This window comes from Sciurus carolinensis, chromosome 6 (assembly GCF_902686445.1).
Source record: "Sciurus carolinensis chromosome 6, mSciCar1.2, whole genome shotgun sequence".
NCBI classification, from domain to species: Eukaryota; Metazoa; Chordata; class Mammalia; order Rodentia; family Sciuridae; genus Sciurus; species Sciurus carolinensis.
The window spans coordinates 155,010,284-155,033,359 of NC_062218.1; positions in this window are offsets into that span (position 1 = coordinate 155,010,284).

A 23,076-nucleotide genomic window follows, 5' to 3' on the forward strand; every position below is an offset into this window, starting at 1 on the left:
AAAAAGTGATGTGGGAAATGAAAGTATGTGTAGATATGTAGACACACCTCTAAATTATCCTTTTATCCCCTATGTGCATACCATATTTCATGTATGATTTAAATAATACATGAATTCTATAAAAAGTTTAGAGAAAGGAAAATAAGGCTAGCCATTAGCAAATAATAATAATAATAACAAATAATTGTCTTTGAGTAGAATTTTTAATGGCTTTCAAATCTAATTGCATACCAGAATGATCAGTAGAGGTACTTTTTAAGTGCAGAATATTGGTTCTCCTCCTTAAAGATTTTGGTATGTTCAGTCTTGGGTGGGTCCCTGGCCTCTTCATTTTACAAAGCTTTGATGACAAGGCTGATACAACATCAAAATGGAGAAGCACTAACAAAAGTGCTTAGTGAATAAAAGAACTTGCCAGAAGAAGAAAATATATACTCAAAATACAAAGTGAATTAGTAGAGAAACTGAATATCTATTTACTTTGACTGAAAAAAAAAATAACTTAAAATTAATCAAACATGTGCTGAGGCTGTGCCATATGAAGCTCCTAGGCAGGTCACGGCAGAGACTCTTCAAGCCGCCTCAGTAACCCAGGGTAAATTTCTCCATGATGTTCCTTTAGCTCATCATCACCTCCATCATTCAGAAGCATATGCCGAAACCTAGCCTTGCAAAGCAGTTTGCTATATCCGGGGCATTGCCTTACAGTCAAGGAGAGTCAGCTACTTGGACAGACAGGACATGTACATAAAAAAGATAATTAACAATGCAAGGTAGCATATGCTAAGTGCCAAATCAGTGGCAGCAACAATAAATACTCCACAAGTTTGGGGGCAGATCATCACAACAGCTCCAGGGGGAAGTCTGGTGGTGGAAATGGAATGCAAAGACTTGACCTTGCTCTTGGTGTAGGAACTAGAGGAATATTCCCCTAAGGTCGGTGTGACTGCAGCTGGCTCATGCATATTTACTCAAGTCATTTTCAGATAGAATGTCATGTCATTATCGTAGGACCAACAGTGAGTTTAGAAAAGTAACGCCCCCTCCCCCTTTGGCCTTTATTTGTAGTTAGTGTCTAAAGCTATCCATAAAAATCTGTTAGAAATATATATTTTGGAGAAGGTGAAAAGCCCTGACCTGTCTGTAAAATTATATCCATTTACAGAGGGGGGGGTTATCATTTTCAGCCTACCTTTGTTTCACTGCTGTTTAGCAGAGAGTTTATTATATTTCCGTCTAAAAGCAAATCTGCTTTATTACAATTAAGGAGAGTGAAATTCTGCTTAACAATTTTTCCATTATAAAAATAAGAAAATGCTTGTTAACATATAATGTATTCACTTAATATGATAAGAAAAGCACTTGATTTCATTTTTCCCCTAAGTAGAAAAGCCATTTAGAAGGAGTTGTTTTTGTAGTGACTCAACAGAAAATATCTCAGCCAAGATTGAAAGCTAGCATCCGTGAGTACAAGGAAGCTTAACTTCTATTTTTTTTCTTTCTTTCTTTTTTTACTCCATAGAATTCTCAATGTATGTGAGGCCTGCTATGGAGGGTATGATTTATAGAGTGATCTAGAAATTAATAAACAATTGTAGCAGGAAGTGAAATCCTGCCATCAATAAATAAGTAAAAGGAAAAAAGAAAGAACCTAATGTGTTTTTATGAGGGGGGGAGGGTAAAATTCCATGAAAACATTCAACAGTGTCCAAATGCTTTCTATCAGGCAGGCAAAGAGCACTTTAAATGTCTAACAGAACTCGGTGCAGAGAAGATAGCATTGGTCGGACTTTAATAAATGGAGAATTAGAAAAAGCCTAGGAGATGGGCTCCCCCAAGTCACCACCAGCTCTGGTTCTGACTGTGTGTATCCAAATGAAACAGGAAGAACTCCCTTGATAACAAATCCTCACACTCAGGCTGAGGACAAACAAATCTAATTTTTAAAAAATTCTCTTTCAAACACAAGTTCCTTCTTTCTCATTCTGTAGCTTTTGACTCATTCTTCATTTTCACTCTTTGTCTCTCTGACTCCCAGAGCCAAAGAACTTCCTTCTGGTCACAGAGAAGAATGTGTCCTTGAAGCTGGAAGTGTCTGAAGGTTCAGGAGTCCAAAATTTTTGTTATTGTTTAAAGGCTGAACTAGTCTTTGTCTCATCAAAATTTGGCTGTGTGCAGACAAAAGAAAACCATGTGCCATTTTGAAGTGGAAATTAACAAGAGCCCCTTTCTTAGAACCTACTTGAAGTGATGAACTTGAGGATGGTGGGCTCTCATCAGACTCTGCACACCATAAAGGTGGGGCTCCTGTGGATGAGGGTTATTCCAGGAAAGGCTGATTATATTTGGTACAAGTGGACCTCTGATACATTTCAAAACAGTAGGGATTGAAGACTTGTGTCACAGTATCTCAAAACAGCACAGTGATGTGTCCTGCATCACGGGCCGAGAAATGATGTAAAATGGATCAGAGAATGAAACGTAAAAGGAAATTACAAGGAAAGTGACACATCCCCCTTGCTCTTTTTGTATCTGTTTGGACACACTCTATTCCTCTTCTCTATCTCTTGATTCCCCAAATATTGCTGCTCCTAAGAGTATCCATTTTGACAACTCTGTTTCTTTATCCTTGGCAGTCTTTCTTCCTGGGCATCTGCCTATTGAAGTGTGCTAGGGTGACCATAACAAAGTACCACAAATTGTGTGGTTTAAACAACAGGAGTGTGCAGTTGGCCCTTCATGTCCATGAGTTCTATATCCAGGGGATTCAACCAACTGCAGCTAATAAAAGTCCATAAAATACTCTGTTTCTACAGAACATGTACAAACTTTTTTGTTTTTATTGTTCTCTAAACAATATAGTACAGTAATTCTTCATAACATGTATGCTGCTTTAAATATTATAGACAATCTATAGATTATTTAAAATATACAGGAGGATATTCATAGATTATATGCAAATACTATACTGTTTTATATGAGAAGCTTGGATATCTGTGGATTTTGCTAGCCTCAGGGGTCCTGGAATAAATCCTCCATAGAAGTCAACATATGGCTATATTTCCTCACAATTCTAGGGGCTAGAAATCAAAGAACAAGGTGTCAGCAGGATTAGTATCTTCTGAGGGTCTCTCTCCTTGGCTTGCAAATGGCTGTATTCTTCTTGAGTTTACACTTGATTGCCTCTCTGTGAGTGTGTGTCCTAATCTTCACTTTTTTGTAAGGAAACCCATCATATTGGACAAGGGCTTACCTTAATGATTTCATTTTTTCCTAATTACATCTTTAAAAACCCTTTTTCCAAACATACTCACAATCTTTAGTACTGAGACTATGTATTCTTAAGGGTAAGGACTTCAAAATATGAGTTTGGACCTGGAACACCATTCATCCATAACACTCGTCTTATGACTTCCCAAAATTCACATCCTTCTCACAACACAAAGCCCATTCACCCCTGATATTAGCAGTTTTCTCAAGGAAGACTCTCACAACTGGAAATTTCCAGGAAAACTTATCCTATCTCTAGGCAGAGCTATGTTCAGGTACTATATTTATTTTATCAATTATTGATCATAATGTCAGTTCTGTTTTCCTCTGGAATGGTTCCTTTCTCAAATAGGCTGTCCCTCATGGTCACAGATGACTGCCAATTCTTCACACAATAATCTATTGGTAATTCCATTTAAAATGGAGAATGCTTCCTTCTCAAGTATTACAAATTCCAGATTCAGATTTCTTTAGCATGGTGCACATTTTACAACCATCATGAAACCAATCCTGTGACCAGAGCGAATGAAATCTTCCACAGGTGAGACCTGGGACAGATGCGTGGACTGAGCAGAGTTGAAGTGAGTCCTATGGAACAAGAGTTTTGAAAAGCATTAGGCTTCCTCAAGAAATCTGTTGCTCTTATCAGAGGCAAGAGGAAGTACGGCTGAACAGGCAAGATCAATAGATGTTCTCTCCACCAATGCTCTTCTCGATCACCTCACAAACTCCCAATTATTTCTCTGATCCCTCCTCAGTCAGCTCCTCCACCCTGAGGCCAGCTTTGATTCCTCTCCACGGTACCTTTTTCACACCTTCATTATTGCATGAACTTTTGGCATGACTTTCTGTCTCAATGAACCATAGGACCTTTGAAAGGAGGAAGCCATCATTTTATCTTTCAAATACCTAATGCCAATCACAGTACCCAATATATAAGGATTCATGACTCTCTGTGAGTTTTTAAGATGCTTAATTCAGTGAACCACAATGCGGGGACATTCTTTTTTCCAAGAGAACCTGCTATTATTTTTAATATAAACAATAAAAAAGAACTAGTTTTGGGGAACATCTGAGACACAGATACCTTTTACTAAATCAGAGACTGGAAGACCTCACTATGTAATCATTCAGTAACTGTGACTTCAAAGGAGATATATCACAGGATGAGAGAAGAAAGTTCCTAGGTAACTTGCAATCTGAGTCCATTTCTCCCTATTTCTAAAATAACCTATATTTAGATTAAAATTTAGTTGTTTTCAAGATCCTTAGTATGCCTCCATTTGGTAATTCTTTGGTAAAAGATGTCATGCCAAAAAGAGTGAGGAGGAGGGTTCAGTTCAGATATGTTCATGGGGTAGACACTAAATGGTCCATATACTAGATCTAGGAAAGCAAATTCTAGAATTTGGGATACTCTTGAGATTCATAAGACTATCCAAGAAGTGAATCCACCTCTGTCAAAGGGAATTGGAGAATGACCAAGAACACCATTTTCCCTTCTGTCCCTTCCTATCCCACTGGCTAGCTGTCCCACTTCTCTCCTGTTCAGTCTTCCTCTACTTCTATGCTCTTTAACTCATTCCAGACTTAGGACAGCCTTGGTCCTCTTAGTTTGTCTGTTCAGTTCTTTCTCTGCCATAAGTAAATAGCATCCAATACAAATGTCTCTGATTCTTTCCAGAAACTTCTCCATTTACTTTATTTTATTATTTTTTTTTTTTTTATTTTTACAGACTGCATTCTGATTCATTGTACACTAAAGGGGTACAACTTTTTGTTTCAGTGGTTGTGCACAATGTAGATTCACACCATTCATTTAATCAGACATGTATGTAGGGTAATGATGTCTGTCTCATTCCACCATCTTTCATATCCCCACCCCCTCCTTCCTCTCATTTTCCTCACTGTAATCTAAAGTTCTTACTTTTTGTTTTCTTAGGACCAGAGGGCAGCTTGATAGACTAGTGCAAGTTTCTTTCACAATTCTTGGGAATATACTTGATTAATGAAAATCTGGTGAGAAACTAGAAAACGCTATTTACCATGAGTCTGTAAATTCAGTAATGGTACATAATTTTAACAGATCCCCAAGTTTGTATGTTTGTGATTGGAGAAACCAGTCCATCTGCTACATTATTTTAAGACCCTAATTGGAGTACCTACCACATGGTAGACACTCAGCAAGTCTAATTATTAATGACTGAATGAGTGAATAAACGATTGGAAGGCATTTCTTTGGGATATCCATATTTTATCAATGTTACTGCACGTAGTTTTCACATTTGAACATCTGTGGAACTGTGGTTGTCAGTGTGCACTTCATTGCTGTGGACTGGTCATTATCTACAGGAATATAGTCAAACTTCAATACATTAACATGCATTATTGGTAATGGGTATTGAATTTAATTGTTGCTGGTTTTTAAATGCAGAAACTTGGTGTATCATTTAAAAACCACTTCAAGAAGGAACATTTCTTTAGTACTGATTCATACCTTCTCCTAAGATCAGAGAAGCATCAACAATAAAACCCCTGGCATTGATAGCTTAGAAGAAAATCATCAAGATGATAACAGAATACTATTTTAAGAAATGCTGCATCACCAATTCTCCATGGAGAGTTTCCATGTATGGAAAAAATATAGACGTTGAGGACTATGAGCCAAAAAATTGGTTTGGAAGAGATATTCCAAACATGAAGATGTGTTAGGAATTTATTTTGTTTCTGTTTTCCACAAGCGATTGATACAATTAAAGTCTATTACTGAACAATCCTTGCTGGCAGTATTTGCATACTTGGGCCATAAAGAGCAGTGCTCTCACATGCTGCATCTCTAGGTCTTCATAAGAGCAGATGGAATAAATCCCAGAGAAACCAACATCTTACTCTTTTGTTCCCAAAAGCACTTCAGAAAGGGGTGCATCAAGGCATCTTTGAGGAGCCCCTTGTCACGCTCACTATCTAACCATAGAAAACCATAGATCTTCTGTGGAATGCCATGGCTAATAGAAGCTTTTAATTGGGTCCTAATTTGAACTGGGATAATATGGCCTTTCACAAACTGATGGGACAATAGGTAAGACCAACTAGTTTCAGAAAGTCATAATAGAGGTGAGGACACAAGAATCCCACTTTAGACTCCAGAGCTATGTTACATACTCTTCATTTCTGTAGCTTTGTTCTTCCTGCCAAGAACTTGCCTTCTCCCTTGGTGACTCCCACTCTTCCTTAACGTGCAGTTCAGACACTGTTTTCCCAAGAAAACTCACATCACCATCACAACAGGTATCCACTGCCATTCACTTGACATAGTTCTGGCACTGGTAACTACATGTTTTTCAGAATTAACCTCACTGTGTGAGGTACTTTTTACTGGTCAGATTCCTCTACCAAAAGTAACTTGAAGGCAGGTGTGTTTTCTTGTACCCAGTATTAGGATTGCCTAGAATAAAGGGCATCCTTCAACAAGCCTAGAACTTGTTGACAAAGACGTGGAGAATTATATTGTACTTTTTCATTGATAAATTCATACTCATATTCTTGATAGTCTTTACTGGAATTTAACTGGAGTTTGTTTCCTGAAAGTATTTGTTGATAAGTTCTTATTTTCTGTTATAGGTGTTCCTTGATAAAAGTGAGTAATATAATCAATATCACTCATTGTGGTTTGAATCTGGAATGTTCCCCAAAAGATCATGTTGAAGACTTGGACCCCATCAAAGTAATGTCCAGAGGTGGACCTTTAGGGGGAGTGATTGGATCATAATAATCCGAACTCACCTGTTGATTAATCCACTGGTAATAATAATTTGATGGCATTATGGGGAGATGCTAGAAACTGGGAGGTGAGGTCTACTTGGAAGAATGAGGTCACTGGGGTCATGACTTTGGGAACTGCATCATGTCCTTGGCCTCTTCCTTGCTCTCTTTCTCTGCTTCCTGGCTGCCATGAGCTGAGAAGCTTCCCTCCACCATGATGTTTCTGCCTTGGAACTGGCCAACCATGGACTGAAACTTCTGAAACTGTGAACCAAAATAAACCTTTCCTCCATCAAGTTGTTATTGTCAGGTATTTGGGGTCAGAGTAACGAAAAGCTAACACATCACTCTTCTTAAGAACAGGAGTAGATTACTGAATGACTTTGGATGGTGGGTCTATCTTCCCCCTGTTTGCTCCTGTTTATGCTAGTTCTTTCTACCTAGTAAACATTTCTTTAGATATAATGTGTTCATCTATTATTGTTTGATTTTACTCCATGCTCTGTTTGAATCTCAAATGTACCTCAGAGTCCCACATTTAAATGCTTGGTTCCCAGGGAAGTCCTATTGATGGCAGGGGAGGGTTAAAGCCCACAGGGAAGTCTTTAAGTCATTGAGGCATGTCCTTGAATGGGACTCTGGGATTCGGCTCCCTTACTTATTATCTTGCCACGTTTGCTCTACCATGTAATTCATACTTTTGCCATCAAGCACCCAAACCAAAAGCCTAAATGCATCAAGCCTTCCTAATCTTGTTAACTCTGAGTCAAAATAAACCTTTCCTTGTATAAGCTGATTATCTCAGGTATTTTATTACAGTGATGGAATGCTGACTAGCATACTCCATTTCTTCTCAATGCAGCAAATTCATTAGTGTTCCTATTTTTTTCCATTACTTTTACTTATTCTCCCAAACTCAGGCCTCATATGTATTGGTTAAGATGTTTCCACTAAAAAAGAAATGGACACAAATAAACAGATAGCAAATAATACAACTCTAACTAGCCTATGGATATATAAATTGGTTCTTAATAGAAAAGAGTAGTTGGGGATGTGTTATTTAGCTTTCCATCACTGTTACAAAATACCTGAGAAAATCAACTTAAAAAGGAAAGACTTATTTTGATTCATGGTTTCAGAAATTTCAGTCCATAGTGTGCTGGCTCCATTTGTATGTCCCTGTGGTGAGGCAGATCATTATGGCAGAGAGGGCACAATGGAACAATTTTGCTCACCTGGTAGCATCCAGGAAGCAAAGAGAAAGAGAGAAAAGGGTCAGGGGCCAAATATAGTACCCAAGGGCATGCACACAAGTATATACCCCCTTCAATTAGGTCCTACCTCCCAATAGTCTATTCAAATTATGAATCCATCAATGGATTCATCCCTGATGAGATCAGAGCTTTGTGATCTAATTACTTCCTAGAAGTGCCACCTCTGAGCATTGCTGCATTGGGTTCAAGCCTTCAACACAAGCCTTTGGGGGGGACATTTTGATTCCAACTAAAACCAGGGATTTCAGGGTTCACCAATGCAGACATTCATGATTTCCCTAGGGATCCGGGTGATTTACCTCATCTGTTTTATCTCTGTGCACATTGGCTGTGTCCTGCACCTGGCTTTCCTTTGTCAGTTCATGAGTGGGGACCAGTCAGTACTCTGCAGCAGGATAGAGGACACATCACTTCTTTTGTTCCTAAAATGAGAATCTTTTCCATTTAAGAAAACTTAAGAAAACTCTTCACGTTCTCCTGCCCTGAATTGGACCCCATGCCTATTTCGAAGCCAGTCTTCACTGTACTGCCGTGCTCTGTACCAGCTGGTTTAGAACTGGATTTGCCAGAAGATCTCTCACGAGGATGATGAGGACAGCAGAAAACCTCTGCTTGAGTTGAGGTCAAGCCACAAAGCGTGACTTTCACACAGCGGATGGGGTTCAGTGTCTGAGAGAGGGGAGCCACGGGCTCTACCAAAACATGTCCCCCTTATTGTCACATCTTTTCTTTAAATGTTCGAGTGACAGCTCAAAACTAACAGGTCCCAAAATAGATTACCTTCTTTCCTCTCAGAGCAAGTCTACTTCCCAATTTTCCTTCACTGAAGGGATTTCCGTGACATTTTCCTCATTATCTGCTCCACAAGACAAAGTGTTACTTTTGATCCCAGTTCACCCCCAGCCATAGTATAATACTAACTGACCAAAATTTCTAGTCATTCATGCAGCTATTTATGGAGACTCTACAGTATGCCGGACACTGTATATAGGATTGGACATAAAGCATTATCAGAGAAATTCATAAAATTGGTATAGAAAATTATAGAAAAATATTTTATTCCTTACAAACACTAAGCGAATTTTTTTACATACTTATAAGATAACAAATTGGGAGAAGTGCTCTGGAGGCAAAGGACAGGGTACCACGAAATATGGGGTAAAAAGCGAATTTTTTTACATACTTATAAGATAACAAATTGGGAGAAGTGCTCTGGAGGCAAAGGACAGGGTACCACGAAATATGGGGTAAAAGTGAAGTCCATTTCATCAGCTAGGTAGGAAAAACTCTGAAGAAGTGATCCTTGAGCTAAGACCTGAAGAATAGGAGGCAAACAGGCAGAGAGAGAGGGCGAAGCATTGCACACAGTGAGACTCACATCCCAGGGCTTAATCATGGCCTAGAGAAGACTCCAGAAAGGGTGCGGTGTAACTCCAGAAAAGAGTGCTCCGTGATTCAGTGCTGCCCGGGGGTTGCAGGAGGCAGGACTGGAGGGCAGTTGTTACATTGGGCAACATGGATGTCTTTTGAAACCTGAGCTGGAACATTTCTTTTGGGGCAATGAGGACTGGAGCAAGATTGGAGTGGTCTGAAAAATGATTTCAAGAGGAAGAAGTGTAGACCTGATGTGTACACCCTCCCTGAAGAAGCTGGACTGTGTCGTGGAGCAGAGAAACAGTGGCTCCCTGCCGAACACTGTCTGGTCATGGGAGTGGAGGCTGTATTTTAATTATTTTTTCTATTTATTTGAGAAGAAACTAGAATTTTCACTTGCACTGTCCAGAATTCTGAGGCCAGGGATCTGGGTCTGTTAGTTTTGTTTTGATTCATTTTTCACTGACAAATTCCTAATTCATAGAAAAACAGCTGATACCTCATAAGGACTCATTAAAACTTTGAAGATTAAATAAGTGAGATATACTCAACTACATTTTCATGTGGGTAGGACATGTCAATCATAGAAGAGGAGGTCCAACATGCTAATGAGAACACTTTTGGAAGGAGCAGCACCCAGTTCCAATGCATGTGCAAAAGTTTTGTTGTTTATCAAAGCCAGGACTTTTGATTTTTATCATTAAAGAGGAGAAGGAAAGGATGCAGAGATAGTAGGCTCTAGATTTGGAATGGAGTTTCCACCTCACAGCTTTACATAATCTTAAAGAAAATGAGGCAGGATTTTTCCCAAGAGCAAGGAGGGGCCTGTGAAGGTGTTGACCATCAATGCTAGATGTAGAGAGTGTAGTAACGAAATGGAAAATGTCTAGACAATTCAAGACCGACCGACGTTCACGAGCATACACCCTCCCTCTGTCTTGCTGGATGGAGTCCATTATTGTTAACCTGCCTGTATGTGGCGGGGAGGAGGGACCTGCCGGCTGACTAGGGTCGTCCACTGTTTACCATGGAGATTGAGGAGCAAAGGAACTGAGCTTGTTTATCCTGGTGAGCAGGAAGAGCAGTACTGACTGGTGGAGGCTCCAGAGAGATCAAGTGAGACTCAGAGATGAGCTAGAAGGACTGGAGGCTGCATTCCAACTGGACCTCGATGCTGTCATGGTGAAGGCTGCCTCGCTAGTCCACCTTGTCTGGACAGCTGCAGTTTCCTTAGCACATCTTTGAGGCTTTAGTCTTTCCTCTTCTTCTCGAATGTGTTTCCTAGTCTGGTGTTGTCTGCACTGAACTGACATCTAATTGATTTTCTGAAGTGTGTCCCCACTCAGGGCTTTCCTGCTGCGTCCCAGGCGGGTCTGAAAGCCTCACCTGGGACTTTAAGACTTTCTATTATTTTGTCACACTTTGCATACTGAACTATTTCTCACTAATTCCTTGATAGGAGTTCACCTGTACCTACTCGGTCTCATTCCATCTCTCCCTTCCTTGCCTTTGCCTGGGAATTTTCTCCTCTTTCTTTCTGTCAGTAAGCATCATTCTTTTGATTTTCATTTAAATATTTTTTTTTTACTATTGTTTGGGGTTCGTTAGTTAGTTAAGGGTGACTTGCTCTGCCAAAGACATATGCCACCCTTTAAGTCTTCTTTTAATGCTGACAGAGGTGTTCACATTTAAAGTTTAAGGGTGCTCTGTATAGTAAATCACATTTGAATAGTAAATCATAATATTGATGATAATTATTAATAATGACAAACTCAATTGCCCCAATATGGAAAAAGCCATGTTTCTATATGATTTACACACACCACTCCATTTAACAGATATTAAAGTCATTCCCACACTGTGACATACTAATTGTAGTTAAAGAAAGACACTGCATTTTGGGGAATTCAGAACCATCAACAACATAGAAGTTCACCGACACCAGGTGATCTGAAATGAGTGAAGAGGCTGCGTTTCCCAGTGTTATTTTTCCCGGGAGGTGCGTACTCTCGATGAAGCAGTAAGAATATTCTAGGTCTCCCTAAGTACAACCCTACAGAAAGTGAGGGCAAGGGGCCTGTTGTCCTGGGAGACCCTCACCAGCATTTGACAAGTGTGGAGAGAAACAGGGAAAGCCCCGCACTCGGAATAGATCAAAGGTGAAGCACTAACCTTCTCCATGCTGTCCCCGGAGCCTCCCGAGGGACAGAGAGCCTTTTATTCCTGGGGGAGCCTGGCACTTCATCACTTATATGCACCCAGAGTGCCATCCTGTGGCCTGAATGAGCTGTGTTTGTGTGTGGTGTGGCAGGCTGTGGCGCTCTGAAGGACTTGCTGAGGAGCAGAAGTGTAGTGTAGGTAAGCTGCCTCCAGGTTCCTTCTCACAGTGACCACAAGGAGGACAAAGCGCGCAGAACACCTTCTGATTCCTGTCAGCTCCCTTCCAGTTATAATCCTCCTCTGGCCCATTGCTGGTTCTATTCTGGTGTCTAATTCTTAGTTGCCATTTTAGTTCTTCTGCTGGTTGCCATGGTTTCTTTCCCCCTCCTCTTTCAAATGTACATTAGCAGTGATGTTTGCTTTTGTCTTAATTTCAAAACAGATTTTAAAACGCTAATATTTGTAATGTCAAGAGATTAGGTAACTTGACTTAAGGAAATCAGGCATTTCACACTTGGGCAAACTGCAGTGGAACAATGCCTCCAAACAAAGGAAGCACCCTGGCTCTTTCCCACTCCCTGAAGCATGTAAAATCACAGGAAGTGAAATGTGACATATTATTTTAATTCCATTCCTTAATTCTGGTAAGGGTGCGAGGAAACAGGTGCTCTTATTTGCTTCTGGGGAGGCATGAAGCAGGGCAAACCTGGATGACAGCGTTGTGCTGTAGAGAAAAAAATAATTTGAACACGATGTTGACCCAGCCGGTCTTGATTTAGGGATTCTTCTTCAGGAAACAAACAGACCAGTGTGCAAAGAATGTCCATGTGGTCTCCCGGACTTCATAATTTTTCAGAATCCCGATTATCTGCTGAGGGGAGATTGGGTCAATAAGGCACAGAACACTGTAGGATGGCTGAGTGATCACTGAAAATGATCTAATAGAAAAAAGTATTTAATGACCGGACAAGATTCTCAATATGTTTAGGCAAGAGCAAATCAGTGATTTTGATATTACAAAGGACATAAAAAGGACCCAAGAAAAACCTCACACTCTTCCTAATTGGAACTGGAAAGAGATGATAATGGGGATCCTAACTGCAGCTTCCTAGGATGGAGGCACACTTGACACCCTTTGGCTGAGCTTGGGCACAGGTAGACCCATGCAGTGCCATTGTCCTGTGGCCCCCTTGTTCAGTTCCTTCCCACTGTCACCAGGTAGAGAGTGTCCTTCCCTCCCCTGCAGAGGAGAAAAGCATGGGTGGATAAAGGAGGGAACAAGTTCTTGAGCCTTTCCCATCTAGAGATGCAAGTTTCTTTTTCTGTCAAGAGAGGAGCAGGGTCACAAGCTTTCCATCCAAGAGAGGATCGCCACCATTGCTTCTTCCAGAGCCCTAATGAGCAGGTGTGGTGGCTGCAAAAGCGTGTGTGTGTGCGCATGCACACGTGTGTGTGTGTGTGCATTATAATGCATGTAAATGGTTGGGTGTGTCCATGTACTCAGGTAAATATTTTCTTCAAAATCATACACTATTTTTATAAATTACACACACATATACATACATGTATATAATGTGAACTATGTAATATATAAAGAAATACATATTTACATATACTTTGTATATTTCCTTATGTTATAATATTGGTATTATACTTGTTTTATTTATATATATTATATATATATATATTTTTTTTTTTTCAGGCATAGACTGAGGTTTATTTAGGAGAGTGGATATACATTCAAGGGAGACTCTCAAGAGTGAGATGCCTTTGGGGTAGATCAAGGAATATGCATTCAAGGATAATACAGGCCATCCTGAGAGTGAGAGACATGTTTTGGGGGTTCCCAGGTCTTCTTTTTTTATTATTATTTTTTTTTATTTAGCTTTTAATTTTTTACAGACTGCATTTTGATTCATTGTACACAAATGGTGTACATCATTTCATTTCTATGGTTGTACACAATGTAGATTCACACCATTCTCGTGATCATACATGTTCATAGGGTAACGATGTCTGTCTCATTCCACCATTTTTCATACCCCCTCCCTCTCATTTCCTTCTCCATAATCTAAAGTTCCCCCATTCTTCTCTCATTCCCCACCCCCCACCCCCATTATATATCATTCTCTACTTATCAGGGAAAACGTTCGGCCTTTGGTTTTTTGGGTTTGGTTTTTTTATATATTATGGCCTTAAATATTTGTCAAAATGTCTCTGTATTTCAAAAGAAAAATAAGGTCTGGGGGTGTCACTCAGCAGTAGAAGGCTTCCCTAGCATGTGTGAGGCCCTGAGTTCCATTCCCAGAAAAAAGACAAAGAGAAGCTGCAATGACTTAGTTAATCCAGTGCAGAGTCATGTCCTCGAATTATCTGCATTTGAAACAAGCACCCCAGGAAGAATGACCGGCCCCCTTCCTGTGTTAGAGGAGGAACACAGTCATAAGTGAGGGGCTGCTGTGGCCCCTAGTGGGTGGGCCGTGGGAACGTTTCTGCTGCTGTGAGCATGTGGCGGGTGCCTTTGGGTTTGGTGGTGTGAGGCACAGAGGGAAGGAGGTGGTGGACGGCCCTGGAGGGTTGGGAGGGGTGATCCTGGGGACCCTGGTGCTCCTGTTTTCAGCTTGCGGGGGAAGTTCCCTGCTGACATCTCCTGGGCCTCATCCACTTATCTGTCCTTTCATCTCTTCATCATTCATTTTGACAAGTTTCTAGAAAATTAGAGAATGCCAGGATAGAAAGTACTAAAGTACTTGCTCTTATCAGAAAGAACTTAACACAGCATAATTTCTGAGATGAACCCATTGTTAAAATATTATCAGTAAAATAATACCAATAAACACTTGTTATTCTGCATTAAGCTCTGTGCTTGACTCTTTATAGGCACTGTCTTGTTTGACCCTCTTGAAAACTAACCCAAGATGCTCAATCCATGAGAAAGCTCAGACACAGAGTTGAAGGAATTGTTCAAGTCCTTACTGCAACCATCCTAAGAAATTAGCCTCCTGACTTCATGCTCTCTGTTACCCTCCCTAGCACTCTCTACAATGGGATTCTTCTAAGGGTGATGTTAATGAACTTTCTTAATCCCATTGTAGTTTTGGAATGAGAGGAAAATTTTGCTTAATATTTTGAACCTTTTGGAGAAACCCTATTAAAGTTTAAGGGTATCAAATGAATTTTGTTAACAATAATACACCAGTCTTCAAGAACACAATTTCGTTGGAGGAAAACAGAAATGATTGGTGCCTGAAATAGAAACCCCAAAGCAATATGGAATCCCATCACAAAGTAAGAGCAGGGTGCCCACCTGATCCAGCTGTGTCCTCCTCCCCCTCCCCTGTGAGTCTCAGTTTATCTTCTAGTTAAAAAGAACAAACCCCTGGGATAAATCACTTCATTCCGTATCATTCCTTTCTGCTCTTTGTAATTTAAATTTGAAAACCTGAAGCCTGAGAAATCCTAGAATCTAGTCTTTTTAATATGAAATTTAATTTAGGGGATGGCATGGAAGAAGAGCTTGTAGAACCTCTAATGGATTTTTTTTTTTTCTGAAGGAACATGAAATTAAATATTGGTAATTATTTGATACGCTTTTAAATGCAGGCTCTAAATCCGTCCTATCATAGGAACTTCCAGATGTACCCAGCATTAGTGTGACAACTGAAATGGTGAAATGCTTTAAAATGATGAGAAACCTCATTTTCTAAACCAGATGACAGATACAAAAGTTGGCAGTATGTCTAAAAGAAAACATAGCAAGCAGAGAGCGATCTAAAAATACTGTAAACAAAAACTGAAAGACAACTTGGAATTTCACTTCAGAAATGTTGTTGGTTTTTAAATAGTACCAGTGACTTTTTTTCCCCTTTACAATGAAATTTGATGGATTTTTGCTGTAAACAGATTTTTAAAATAATACTTGTGATATTCTTTGTAAATTTTAGATAGATACAAATAGATACATATGCATTGTATGCGTATCTGTACATACATTATCATTCTAAGATTTGAATATGCTTCCTAAACATATTTCCCTTTCATGATACCATATTGAGCTTCCAAACCTGAATGCTTAATGAACTAATTCATTTTGTGCCTTTTATGGTATTTCACCCAGACTCAGGGCAAGAGGCCTGGCAAGACCAGTGGCTCTTATACTCCTTTGTACCCCAGAAACCCCCAAAGGGTTCTATAAAGCACAGATGGTTGGGTCCATGCCCAGATTCTCTGATTTAATGTGTCTGGGGAGGGGCCTCAGAATTGGTATTTCTAGCAAGTCCCCAAGTAATGTCCATGCTGCTGGTATGTTAACTGCTCTTTGAAAACACCTGACCTCCATAAAGGACAAGGCCTATTTGCTTCTGTGCCTCTTCATGAGTATCTCTCAATAAAAATCTCAATAGGTGTTGTATGTTCACAGGTGGTTGGGTGGGATGGGGGACTCCAAAGCATCTCAACATTGACAAACTTCACTGAATTCATAGATTGATGAAAGAAATGAAAGAATGAACAAATTATAGATTTTGGAGGAAAAAATTCCAAAGCCAGTATATATCATGAAACATTTGAAATTTCTTAACTGAAGTATAAAATTTGAAAATCCCTAAGTTGTGTATATGATATATGCTTAAAGATATTAAAAACAGAAATGAAACAAAAACACACTGACCCTAAAGAGAAATTCTGATGATCCTCAAATTGAATTATTAGAATGAACAGGGAAATGTCTGCATATCTCTGTAATTAGTCTTTAGTGTAGACAGCTAATAGTCACCCATCAATCTTTGGCAAGATGACAGTGGTAAAACCGCACCAGCTTTTGCATGCATCTGATACATTATGGATGTAATGTAAATGGATGGAAAAGTTTTGAAAATTTACTGGAGTCCCTATAAAATATATAGCCCCTTCAACCATATCTGTAGGTTATGTTCAGAACTGAAACATTGTTGAAGTAAATCCAGGAAAAGAGCAAATGAAATGCAAGGTATGAAGAACTTGCTCTGTGGAGCCTGGAAGAATTCAGAAGAGGCTGCCTACAAGCCAGGCAGACAGGGCTAAATCATGGTGGCTGGCTGTGCCATTTATCTAATTATTTCACCTTCCATCAGAATATATCTTTCTTCTTCCTCCTTTCCTCCCCTCCCTCCCTCCCTCCATCTTTCCTTCCTCAGTCCCTCTTTATATAAAAAAACTATGTCTGCCCATTGAGTCTGGGACAGGTCCTGACTATACTGGAAGAATTTGGGGATGCTGCAATGATTAACAAGGCAGATGGAGTCATTACTTACATAGGTCTTGCAGTCACTTAAGAAAACTAGATAATAAGTAAATAAACTAGAAAAAGGATTATGAAGTAGGATCATGTGCCGTGACAGTCTATGACAAAGGAACCAGGGAATCAAGACAGACTTCTCTAGTCAAATGATCTTTGGACTCACTCCATTTTGGAGGACAAGGATGTTGCCTTGACTTTTCCCTCTCTCCTGTTCCTCAAAAACTGCCTGAAACATCACAATCAGTTTTGAATGAAGAGTTCTGAGCTCTGAAGGGGAGAAGGACTGAGCGAAGGGTCAAGTGGGAATGGGAGCATTCCAGGAAGGTGAAACAGGACGTTTTTGCGCCCAAACTAAAGTGCTTGGGGCTTGAATGTAGCTTCCTGTGCATATGGCCGCTTCTAGTTACACCTGGCTATTAGGTACTTGAAATATCAGCGACACCCAGAAGTCCAAACTGAGATGCACTGTAAGTGTCAAATACGTAATAGTCTTCGAAGAATTCGTATGAAAAACGAGAACGTAAAACAGTCTTTTGATAAATTTAAAAATATTGATTTCATGTTGAAATTATGGTATCTTGCACATTTTGGGTTAAATACAATATGCTACTAAAATTAATTCTGCTTTTTAATGTAGCTGCTAGACACAATATAGGTGACTTGTATTATGCTTCTATAGCACAACTCTGATATGTAGTACAAAACACATGGGGTTTGTTGATGGAAGTATCAACACATATTGAAACTTTTGCTCTCTGAACTGAAATAAGGGACCATCACATCCCATTCGCTCCTGTACTCCATAGCAAGTTCCTTCACAGAGAACAACATGAATCCTGCCGAAAGGCAGTTATGTTATAAAAACTGTTTTGATCTATTATTTGATTGTCATATTGTGCATCTCAATACAAAAATCGTAGCATCTAAGAACACCGCTGAGTGAATAGAGGCAGGAAGCTGCTTCTGAGAAGCTGGCAGTGGACTAAATGCCAACCGTATTTTTTCACAGGTCCAATTCCTAGTTCATTTGCTCAGGAGAGGCTGTGTTGATTGGATGGTTTGGGTTTTATGGTGAAGTGGTGATATATTGAGGCAAATTGTTTTTCTCTTTCAAGAAAGAATAAACGAGGAGAAATGGAAGGAGAGTGGGACCATTCCCTGTAGACATAGCTTCAGCTTGTCGATGTTTTAAATCCCTGAATGGGAAAAGTGTTAATGATTAGACTCTTTATATTCTGAATACATTTCACGTGATGGTGGCGTCTGGCAAGCAGAGAGAAGCATGATATAGAAGTTGATTTTGGGGTCTAGCTTTGCGTGCACAGAAAGGTTGGGAAGAGAACCAGCTGTGTGCATGCATTTGCTTTAGGCTGAGGGTGCTTCAATTTCAAATGGTACACAAAGCTATAAAAGCAAAGCAGTAGCCTTCTGCACCAAAATCTATAAGCCACAATATTAACAGTAATTATGGAAGGTCAAAGTCATTCAAATGCATGCTAGTGCCTAATGCTTACAAACCTCGTATGCTTTTACTTCATATTTTTATTGTCTTATTCTGTCTTTCTTTCATTTGGAGGTGAGAAGGAAAAATACAAATATTTCCTTTTATTTTCTTGAGGGAACACAGACACATGATAAAGAACTAATGTTTTCACACCACTTTGGGCAATACACTATACAATTTTGTCTCCTACAGTTGGATCAAAAAATGGCCATGTGTCTGGGCCCACCTTACCCTAGTACAGATGGGGGGTATCTTGGTTACCCTTTGAAATTCCTCTATGAGTTTTTCAGCTTGATTCATAAAGTCAAATTGGTTGAACTGAATCCATCTTTGCCGTTTGTATGAATTTTGCAAATGTGCTTGTAAGTTTTGCTTTGGGCATCATTTCTTGACATTCCATGTTAGAACACTGGAATTCTGTCTCAATCCTGGAGCTCTGAAGCATAGATACTATTGGTTAAATCTTTATTGAATTCCTACCAGGTGCCAAGGCAAGTCCTAATTTAGCAATATTAGAGATGAAGCAGCATCCACACTTGAAGTACAGAAAAATCCTCAGCAAAAATCGCTCCAGAAAACTAAACAAGGTAGAGAAATGAATTCAGGGCCAAGGTCAGGCATTTTTGGGGGGCCTGGTATGATAGAGTTCTCCCGCTCAAGTGGGAGTTCACAAGGTTAATTTGCTCTATGCTACCGAAACCCAAAAGAAAAAATTTTAGAGGGCTGTGAAATATCTTCTGTGAGGTTAGGGAAAACTTTGCAGAAACAAAGAAAGCTACAGAATAGAAGTGCCAAAGGTGATAAAGAAAGATATTGAGGGAGTGGAAATGCTGGGCCCAAAGCTTGAGGAAATATTAGCCTTCTGTATAGTTCAATAAGTATGATGGACTGTAGCTGTTTGTTAATGTAGGCCAACCACTGTTCTAAAACAGCTCAAAGAAAATATTTACCTCTGAGTAATAGGAGTAGTAGACAAATAGCAGTCGAATAGTTCTTCATGTTGTCATTTGGAGGAGGTGGGACCCAGGCAGATAACACACTCTGCCATCTACAATACGCATCTTCCAAAGTCATCTCCATGTTGGCCAGCTGTGTGGGGATAGGAGTGCAGAGAAGCATTGTCCTCATCTGTTTTGTGTTGCTACAACAGAGGGCCATAAGCGGGCAATTTGTAAAGGAAGGAATTTAATTTTTCACCATTCTGGAGGCCGGGAAGTCCAACACCAAGATGGCAGCATCTGGTGAGGGACTTTTTTCTGTGTCATCCCATGGCACAAGGCAGAGAGGCAAGAAAACCTGGGTAAAAGAAGGCAAGGCAAAGGAACCAGACTCATCTTTTTATCACAAGCCCACTCCCATCAGAGCTAACCCACTCCTGTGTGATACCAACACCAATCTCCTCATGAGGGAATCACCTCTTGAAGGTCCCACCTCCCGACCCTATTGAATTAGAAATTAATTTTCCAACATCTGATCTTTGGGGTTCACATCCATATCATTCATATCATATTCCACTTCTGGCCACCAAATTTGTGTTCCTTTTCACATGCAAAATGTATTCGTTCCATCCCAATACTCTTAAAGTTTTAATGCAGTCCAGTACCATCTCAAAAGTTCCAAGTCCAGAGTCTTACCTAAATAGGGAGAAATCAAGACATGATTCATTAGATCAGCGGCCTATGAAGTTGACAAGTCATGTGCTTCCAGAATGCAGTGATGGCATATACATAGGATACACATCCCCATTCCGAAAGAGAAAACAAATAGGCAAGAAAGTGTCCCAAGTCAGATCAAAACCCACCAGGGAAGACAACACTAAATCTTATAACTGGAGAGTAGTCTTTGATTCCACATCCTACATCTTGGGCACACTGGTCTGATTTGGGCCTCAGTTTCTCAGGCAGCCTCACCCCTGTGGCTTTGTAGAGTTCACTCCACTCTCACTTTTTGGGTACACATATCTGCAGCTTTCCCAGGCTGCCACTGTATCCTGGGTCAGAGCAGGATTGACCTACATTTCTGTGACACTGAAGGTGGCCCCGCTTCCATAGCTCCCTGGGCTTTGCCTCAGCTGTTCCTCTGTACCTGCAACAAGTTACTGCCTAGGTCCCCTTTAAAATCTAGGAGGATGCTGCCCTGTCCAAACATCTCATGCACCCTGTGTATCTGCCAAGTTAGCACCACTTAGAAGGCACCAAGTCTTCTCTTTTCACTCTCTAGAGGTGTGGCAGTATTTGCATCTGGGTCTACTTGAGCCGTAGCTGGGGCATAGGAGAGTGTTTCCCCAGAATTCAGAGAACAGAGCCCCAAGGCTGCATGGGGCAGTGAATGCTTAGGTCCTGTGGATTCCTCTCTGGCAGTCTTGACCTCAAGGTCCTATGCTGAGCCTGTGATGGCAGGAGCATCCTTAAAGATCTCTGAAATACCGTTGGGGTCTTTCCTCTGTTGTTTTATTTTAAAATTTTTTAACAATTTTATTTGTTCTAATTAGTTGTATATGACAGTAGAGTGCATTTATACATTTTGAGAGCTCATACATAAATAGAGTGTAATCTCTCATTTGTCTGATTAAACATATTGCAGGATCACATCGATCATGCAGTCATACATGTACATGAGGTAATAATGTCTGTTTCACTCTACTGTCATTCCTTCCACCATACCCTTCCCCTCCCTTCACTCCCCTCTACCTAACATAAAGTAACTCTATTCTTCCCTAACCTCCACCACTTATTGTGAATTAGCTTCTACATATCAGAGAAAACATTCAGCCTTTGTTTTTTGGGGTTTGGCTTATTTCACTTAGCATGATATTCTCTAACTCCACCCATTTACCAGCAAATGCCAGAATTTCATTCTTTAAAACTGAGTAATATTCCATCGTATGTGTATACCGCACTTTCTATTCATTCATCTGTTGAAGGGCATCTATGTTGGTTCCATAGTTTGGTTATTGCAAATTGAGCTGCTATAAACATCAATGTGACTGTGTCACTGTAGTATGCTGATTTTAAGTCCTTTGGGTATAAACCGAGGAGTTTGATAATTGGGTCAAGTGGTGGTTCCATTCCAAGTTTTCTGAGGAATATCCATACTGCTTTCTATGATGGTTGCACCAATTTGCATTCCCTCCATCAATGTATTCCTCTGTTGTTTTAATGAGCAGTAATGGAGAATGCCTAGCTCTCTTTTTATCCATGGCAATGTTTTTTTGCAAAGGATCACTTGACTTGCTTTCCTAAAGATGGATTTTCACTCTTTGCGTAGATGAACTATGAATTTATCAAAACTTTCAACTGTGTTTCACTTTTAACGATATATTCCTCCTTTAGTTTTGCGCATCTCACATTCTACAATACGTAGTTAAAGGTAACCACGTGCCAACTACACTATTTTGCTTTGACATTTTCCTGCCAGATAGTGCAGTTCATTGCTTTTTGGTCCTATGTTCCATAAGGTCTTTGACACGAACATATTTCAACCAAGTTCTTTGTCACCTTGTAACAAGAATGACCTTGGCTCTAGTTTCTGATAGCATGTTCCTCATTTCCATCTGCTATCTTATCTGAATGTCATTTATGTCCACATTTCTACCAACATTCTGATGATAGTAGCTTAAGTATATCTAAGTTCCATACCTTGCCTGCATCTTTTTTCTCTTCTGGGCCCTCAGCAGAATCACCCTTAACAAGCCATTCTTGGCAGTGCAATTTTAGTCTCCTCCAATTCTCGCAGTTTCTATCCATTACTCATGTCCAAAACTGCTTCCCTAGTTTCAGGTATTTGCTACAACAACAACCCACTTCTCAATATAAATGTTTTCTTATTGTATCTTCTGTTGCTCTAACAAAGTACCATAGACAGACTCATTTATTAGGAAAAAAAAAAAGAATTTAATTTCTCACAGTTCTAAAGGCCAGAAAGTGTAACACTATGGTATTAGTTTCTGCTGGAGATCTTGCTGCCTCAGATTCCTGTGGTGGAAGGCAGAATGGTATGGGAGGCATGCACACGCACAGAGTGTGTGCGTGCATATGCCCAAGGGTTGAGGGCTGAATTCATCCTTGTATAAGGAATCATTCCTGTGATAACCAACGTCCCTTGATAGTGACACTATCCATTCCTGAGGGCAGACCTACTCACCGCCTAAAGTTCCTGCTTCTCAACGTGGTTTAGTTGGGAATTGAGTTTCTAGCACATGACTTTGGAGACACATTCAAACCATAGAATTTATCTGAGAGACTTTTTTTTTACCAGTTTTTCCTGGAACTGGTACACTGTGCTTCTCCCTTTTAGTTACCGTTATTTTTAGGAGATCATGAAACTGTCTAGGTGTATGCTGAGGACACCAGCTAGTAATCTCTCCTAGGTTGGGTTGATCCTGTGCCCCCTTAATACAATCTGGTTTTGCCTTTAGGTCACTTTTGAGGAGTTAATGTGATGTTCCTTGCCAC